The 7,989-nt window shown below is 46.8% G+C and overlaps 1 long non-coding RNA gene across 1 annotated transcript; it reads right to left on the reverse strand.

The window, feature by feature from the left end:
- Positions 1–469: 469 nt before the first annotated feature.
- Positions 470–7,265, reverse strand: LOC309587001. The gene is made up of 3 exons (XR_014227486.1): positions 6,801–7,265; positions 1,963–2,146; positions 470–692 (listed from the first exon to the last, which is right to left on the reverse strand). It is a non-coding gene; the product is annotated as an uncharacterized lncRNA (long non-coding RNA).
- Positions 7,266–7,989: the final 724 nt, after the last annotated feature.

The following is a 7,989-nucleotide window of genomic DNA, read 5'->3' on the forward strand; positions in this document are numbered from 1 at the left end:
CTCACGATCTGCTCAAGCTTTGAGCTGGAACTTCTCACCTGCCCTGACCAGGCCCTGCCCGCCCACGCTTCCCTGGGCCTCCGCCCTGAACCAGGTTCTGCCGAAAGCATAACCCCCCGACTCGACAACAGAGCTATTTTATTGACTGCATACAAACAGCAGACATCCTCTTTCAGCCTGGATGGTTTATTTCAGGCTATGATGAAGTAAAGGGAGAAGGGAAATCGTACGAAAACAAAAAGAAGCAGCGTGCATTTCCATTCATACTACTTCGAGTAGAAACACACAAAGGAAAAGAAAATGCAGTCCCTGTAGTTCCCCTCCATTTTACAGACTTGCACACTTTCCAGTACCTTTTCGCTATTGCACCAGGGCCTCAGCAGACCATAAATAAACACACCACCATGTTACACCAGTGAGGCCATCAGCAATCCTGCTCTTTCGTATCAAGTGAAAATTTGAGCCAGAGAACCCAGCCCATGCCAACAGTTTTATTCCTGTTTCCACAAGTAAATGCTAATTAGGTAGTCCTGCGAGGAGCAGGGCACTGGACTTGATGATCCTTATGGGTCCCTTCCAGCTTGAGGTATTCTGTGATTCTCTGATTCTGGAGAAGTACAGCCAGGACCTTGGGCTAGCTCTCACCCCGAGGAATCTTCTCATAGAGCTCATTTATTTGGCCTAAGAGCATGCTAAATAAAATACAGCATTGGTAAGGTGTTAAATAACATATGTATTTGTATTATCAAACAGTGAACCTAAGACATCATTACCGTACAGAAAAATCCCACTAATTAGTCTTTGTTAACTTTAGGAAGTCAACCTGAAAACATACTTATTTAAATGCCTCATAAAGCTATGTCTTTCATGCCACACAGCACTGTGTAGAACAGCTGATTTTAAGTAATTCCAGGCTCTACTCTGAATACAGTAAATCTTTTTTATTTAGAAAAACCTAATTTAGAAACAGACAGCTAGAAACAATAAAAAGTGAGCAGTATATATCAATGTTTGTATGCTTCCAAAGAATTATTCCCCTTAGATTTAGTTATGCTGTCTGGGTGATAATTCTTTTCTGTATCAGTCATGTGTGTTCTTAATTCCCAGTGCTTTCAAAATACATTTATACCTAATAATTCAGTAAAATATCTTAATTTAGAAGTCTTCCTTCTGCTTTTTTAAGGGAAGGCTCACTCACTAAGGGGCAGCTGAGAGGTATTTAGAGTAGAGCTCTGAGTCTCTTTGTTCTCACCTTTCAATAAGTTGCACAGGTTGAATCAATTTGACCTCCTGGAGGCCGTAATTCAGTTATGGTGGTCACAGAGGTAGGTGTTTCTGAGCATGGAAGTACCAGGCCACAAAAAGTTAAGTGTTAGACTACAGAGCCTCCTGGCTAATGCTCCTGCAGTACATCCAAGAGATACTGCTGAGCAATCAGTAAAGGAGCAGCCTTGTCAGAAGTGGGGAATATTGACTTCATCCAGCGGGCAATCCCTAGGACCTCCAAGTATCTTCTTTACAACACTCATATCAAATTCCTTCCATCAGCTCACTGCAATGCAGAGTTGTTGTCCAAAGATCACCATTATTTTTTCATTCCGTTCTAGCCATTCAAAACAGCTATGTGGCATCTACACCTTCCATGGACGTTTCTGGCATTTCCATTTAAATAGAAATTGTCAGAATAACAATTCATATTTTGCACCCAGGTTAATTCAATTTCCTTCCATATTACGAAGTATAATTTAACAGTAGAAGTGAAATAACAAGACTCCAGCTGTCCTATCCACTTATGTATCAAACAGAAAGCCCCTATTTCTTCTGACGAACACTAAAAAGCCCTTATTAGCTGCCCAGTCTGTCCAGTGTCAAATTACTTTGCTATTCTTAAATCCTGATTCTAGTTTTAGCATAGATGAAAACATGCAAATGTTTGGAAGACAAGAGGCTAATACATTGTACCTGTCATTTATAGAACTTCCTTTGGGGGATTTTAAGTTGTTTGACAAATGTTGATTAGTCAGACATTCCCCTTTCACAGGAGAGGACTGTGGAGCAAACAGTATCTCCTACAGGATTCTGTTATTGCCACACAGTGGAAACAACACTCTTCGTCTGGGTCCAGGCAGCGAGGTGGAGAGCACATCTGAAAAGTACAGAGTATTTTGAAAGGTACAATGTATTTCCTTTCTGTACTAGGCTATTTTTATAATAAATGAGTTAATATATACAATGAAGTGTGTTGGACTGACTTCTCCTTCATAAAAGGAAATATTAATTACGGAATAAAACACAATTATTTAAAACAATAAATAATCCCATCAATGTAAAACAGGTTTCAGTACTTGTGAATATGTATTCTAGTTTCATAGACAAGAGTGCTATCATAGCTGCTTTCTCAAAAAATATCTGATGAAGCAGGCACTTCAAGTCTGAATGGCAGACCACAGACACAAGGTCTGGTAAAAACCTCTCCTCTGAAGAAGGGCAAGGACTCTCCTGAGGTGCACGACATATATCTAAGGTACCAACAAGCAAGAGAAACTGAATGAAATTCTGAATTTTAGGCATTAAAATGTGACAAAATCTGGGAGACCACAGCCCTGCGGTCTCAAAACAGCAAAGAACAAGATCAAAGAAGAAGCGGTCTGTAGCAGCATCATAACAGAACATTTAGGGACATATTTCAAGGTGTCATCCCTCTCTGGCTAACAAACCACATGTGCAGGGGCTTAAGCACATGCTTAAACACCTCACAGGAGTAGGAATTAGAAGCACACTGCTAGGAATAAATTCACACGCTTTAGGCACAGCTAGCACAAGGTGTCATTTTGTCCTTCCTTCTACATTGATACATAACGCTTATTCTTTATTTACTACTTGTTTTCAACCATTTTTAGTTGAAATGTACACGGCAAAGTAACATAGGTATGTCACAGACAATACAGGAAAGGGGAGACGAGTCCTAAATGCTAAACCATTCCACAAAGCAGGCACTAAACAGACTTCCCATTCTTCATGACAGACTAGTTACTGTACTTTTACGTTGTGCTTGTCAACATAGGCCTTTATCTTCCTCCCTTTTCAAACTCTACCATACGTCTCAAAGTATTGCTGAAATCACAGAGAATTTGCTACGAACAAACACTTTACCTATCACCTTTGTCATTTTTTTCTAGTACTTTGATTTCCTTTTCCAGTTTTCAACTTGCACAAAAACCTCTATCCCGTGGTCAATTTGGAAAATATATAGCCAATTTCCAAAGAAAATCAATTTGGTCTTTCAGAGAGGAAAAAAAAAAAAAACCCACATAAAGACCACACAAAAAAGCAAGTGATTTGGGATTGGGTGGTCTCCTAGAAAGTGACTCTGGATTTTTCTCTGTTCCACTTCACCATATCTTCTTGAAACCACAGGGAACCGAATTTGAAGACATCATACAAGTAAGTTTTCCAGTTGATCTGTAGGGAGCTTACATACCAACTGCCTGAACTTCATGGGATACAGGCTGAAATCTGATTTTCTAAACAACCCAACCCTACTCCCAGGAAATGGGATTTTTCCTCTTATTTTCCTTCTTCACACAACTGCAGGATAATGTGTAATTCTAAGACGAGTGAATTTACATTAGTGCACATAGCTCATACCAGGAGTACACTTTTGAAACAGACTTCCCGATCATTCCCACTCATTGCTCTTTGGTTTCCATTTCAGAGCAGTCTGTGAGTGTCCAATCATCCTCAGTACCAGCTCTGCTGATCTGCTTCTACTGGACCTTTCTTTAGGTCTGATATATTAGTCTGGTATCTCTTCAGGACTAATATATTAGTTTGAGGCACTACTCTGTGAAAGGAGGTCAGCACTCCTCAGGCAGAGGACCCAGATTCCTTATAATTCCAGGCAATACTGCTGTTCACTTGCCCAGGACCAAAACTTCTCCCTCAGTTTCTGGGTTGACTCCAAGCAGAGTTTATCTTCCTGTCAAGTGGGATGCAAATTCAAATAAAAGAGACTAGAGTGAAAGCATTTAGGTCATTTGATAGAAATTACTGAATTAAAATTCAAAATATTTGGAAAAAAAACCCAAAAATTTAATGTCTGAATCAACACCCACAGAAATAGCAGCAGAATAATGTGCTGCCTTAAAATATATGCAAGACTCTGTTTTATATCTAAAATCCATGCAGCTGGTCCAAATAATATATTCACTAATTCATCCATTAGTTCCAGAAAACTATACCATTCCCTTCCCTGTTATCCTCTGTGAATTATTCCTACTTCATTGTAATCCTCCAGACCGCCACTCCATCAGTTTCACAGAAAAAAACATTAGTCTCCCCCAACATAGCAAATAATGTTACCCTTAACTATCAGGGTTCAGAGGAAAGTAAAAAAAACCCTGCATAGTGATAAACGGAAAAGGATATAACACTTAGAAACAAAAGAATGTATTTCTTATTACTCTCCTGGACATGAGGCCCCCTAGTCCCACAGGATAGCCACCTGGCTTTATCCTTCATGGTCTAAAATCCCAATATACTTATGCTTGGCAGCTTAAATGTCTTGGAATCCAAAGCCATGCAATAACGTTGAGTAATATCGATCTATAAGTTATATTTTTGGCTAAAAAGAAAAGGCATCAAACACAGGCGTCATAAGTTACTACGCTGTCCACGTGACAACCATGCTATCGCAAACTGCATGTGATATTGCCAAGAAAAACATGTACTGTAGAGACAAAAGTCACATGGACAGAAATGAAATATTGCACAGCACTTGCATGCTTACCACTGTAGGAAAGAGCAGGGCATTTCCAAGCTTGTTGCCACTCTGACACTCACAGACAAGCTCTGCTCCATCTCACAGCAGAGAGATCGAGACGTTCGCGCAGTGCCCTGCTGTACTCCCAACTATCGGCATTGGCCACCTCCATTGCCGAACAGATGTAAGAAAATATCTCCATCCTTCTGCTCTCACGCTGCCTTCTTGCTCCAAACCCAACTCCGAGCTTTGTGCTGGAACAGCACAAAATGTATGCTCAGCCATACATTCTCTTTTGCCACATCAGCTACTTAGGAGAAAACCTTTGGCAGATAAATAGCGAAAGCAGTTGAGGATAGAGGTATCCTGATCATCATGAGGAAAAGGTTAGAGAAACTTAAATCTTTTAACAGACACTTGCCAGAAAACCGATTTTAAAAAAACCTGCAGCCTCTAAGCTATGGTATCATCCAGCTTCTACCTTAGGGATTCATCTATATTAGCATTTACTGCATTGCAGGGTTCATTTTAGGTTTAAAGTTGTTTTGCATCTATACTTGGAGTCTTGCAATATCACTCAAGCTCTGGTGCCGTCGAAGCACTTTCCTTCCTGGTGAACTAAGGCTGAAGTCATGCATTAGAGCAGCGTCTGTCTCACCCCACCGGAGACGGCGGCACAAGGCCCTGCTGTGGTTAGCACTCTGCACATCCATGGTGCACGCCTAGGCCCAGCAACTGATGAAAACGCTGGTACTGGAACCTAACAGGTCACTGCAAATCAAACCCTGATTCTTTCCTCTTTGTGCCACATCAGTCGGTAAGATGCAGCCCAAGTTCCGCAGGCAACTCACCTCAGAGTGCTGCTGTCATATTGCTCAAGCTGAACGGGCTTTTACCTCTGCCCAAAACAATTCTAAAATGCCATGAATTAACGTCTATTTACTGAGGACAAGAACTTGCACGCAACTTCAAACTTTCACCAAAGAAAACATCAGTAAGGCAGAAAAAGATCTCCAAGGATTGTCCATACTAGTATTAAGGAATTCGGTGAGGAAAACCCAGTGTTCAAAAGTCTATAACCAAAGTTACAGATGGTGCAGTACTGCTGACTTTAACAACTTGACATCGTGCTGTAGCCTCACTAACTTTCTTCATACACTACGACGGCTAAATAGGAAAAACAAACAGGCATTGGCAGTCAGTGTAGAGATCATGTCGGCAGAATGAGGCAGAAAACTTCGTGCTGTCCTTGCACTGCTGAGTTCCTCACCCTCTCACTGCAAATGTAGCGATTTGACCAATTCAGAGGTACAGTGAAAAAGCTAGTATACGATTATCGAACCGCAGAGATCCCATAGAAATATATGCATGTAACCGTCCAGCAAACATTCCTGTCTTCTCTATTCCATTTTCTATGTTGTTGCCTTTCTGCATGTTCATGAACACAAAGATCAGGTTTGGCTGCCACACATACGCGCACACAGGTGCGCACACGCACACACACTCCCTCTCACTCGATTTGTGCAGTCCTGCATATAAGTGAACCGATATTCCAAATCAACTAAACGTAAATGAACTCCTACAGCGTGTATTTGTTCAACCAGGCAAATATATCAGCCTTAAATGCCTGCATTTATATTTATACCTCTGTGATATGAATTATGCATATGCATATATTAGTAAGCTCTCTGCCTTTCTCTTCTATTAAGCTTTGGGCTGGTCCCTTGGGAACTCATTATCTACAGTGAGTTTCACAAGGGCTTGATGCGATTCTACCAGAATTGTTATTGTATTGTACCTTCCCAGAAAGACCGTGATACTTTTCCCAGACACCTACAGTTCAATTCAGCGTTGACTAATTGTCTAATAGCAGCGAGCGTTTTTCCCACCAAGCCAAAATAGCGAAATTGAATTATCAGGAATATTACTGGTTTTTTTTTTTCCAGAGACAGACAGAGCCATTAAAGTAGCACTTGGACAGGTACCGCTGGAACAATTTCAGTGTCATGCTTTCCCCTGGCAATCCGCTTCAACTTACTTTTCTGTTCTCAAACCAGGTTTTGATTTGGCCTTTCTATAACTGCCCCGGGACGGCAACTCTGCCCGATGTCGGTGTGGGAGATGAAGAGCAGCCCGCAGTTCAGTCAGCGTATCCCGTTCAGCCACAAATAACCCTGGCCAGCAGCTGAAAGGCGGCGAGGAAAGCTCGTCTGTCGCCACCCCCGTCACCCCCGAGCCTCTCCCCACCAGGGCAGCGGGGTGCGGCAGGCCGCAACGCCCCTCTCCCGCCAGTAACGCTCCCGGCCCCGCCAGCAGCCCTTGCGCTGTGCCCCTTCCCCACGCCCGGGCCCTCAGCCCGGGAGGCGCCATTGCCCGCGCCCCCGGGCCCCGGCCCCCGCGCTGATGGGGTGCTGGCAGCCTGGCTTTGCCCCGCTCCCGCGCCCGCGGCACCCTCCCGCCATCGCGGCTTCATGACTCTTCGGTGAATTTCCCTCGTGGAGCCGCCCGGCGTGGGGCGGGCCAGGCCGGGCCGAGCTGAGCCGGCCCGGGCCGAGCCGACCCCGGCCGGGCAGGGCCGGGCCGGGCCGGGCCGAGCTGAGCTGAGCCGGCCCGGGCCGAGCCGACCCCGGCCGGGCAGGGCCGGGCCGGGCCGGGCCGAGCTGAGCTGAGCCGGCCCGGGCCGAGCCGACCCCGGCCGGGCAGGGCCGGGCCGGGCCGGGCCAGGCCGGGCCGAGCTGAGCTGAGCCGGGCCGAGCCGGGCCGAGCCGGCCCGGGCAGGGCCGGGCCGGGCCAGGCCGGGCCGAGCTGAGCCGGCCCGGGCCGAGCCGACCCCGGCCGGGCAGGGCCGGGCCGGGCCGGGCCGAGCTGAGCTGAGCCGGCCCGGGCCGAGCCGACCCCGGCCGGGCAGGGCCGGGCCGGGCCGGGCCAGGCCGGGCCGAGCTGAGCTGAGCCGGGCCGAGCCGGGCCGAGTCGGCCCGGGCAGGGCCGGGCCGGGCCAGGCCGGGCCGAGCTGAGCCGGCCCGGGCCGAGCCGACCCCGGCCGGGCAGGGCCGGGCCGGGCCGGGCCGGGCCGAGCTGAGCTGAGCCGGCCCGGGCCGAGCCGACCCCGGCCGGGCAGGGCCGGGCCGGGCCGGGCCAGGCCGGGCCGAGCTGAGCTGAGCCGGGCCGAGCCGGCCCGGGCAGGGCCGGGCCGGGCCAGGCCGGGCCGAGCTGAGCCGGCCCGGGCC

This window comes from Platalea leucorodia, assembly GCF_965183815.1.
Source record: "Platalea leucorodia genome assembly, chromosome: 1".
NCBI classification, from domain to species: domain Eukaryota; kingdom Metazoa; phylum Chordata; class Aves; order Pelecaniformes; family Threskiornithidae; genus Platalea; species Platalea leucorodia.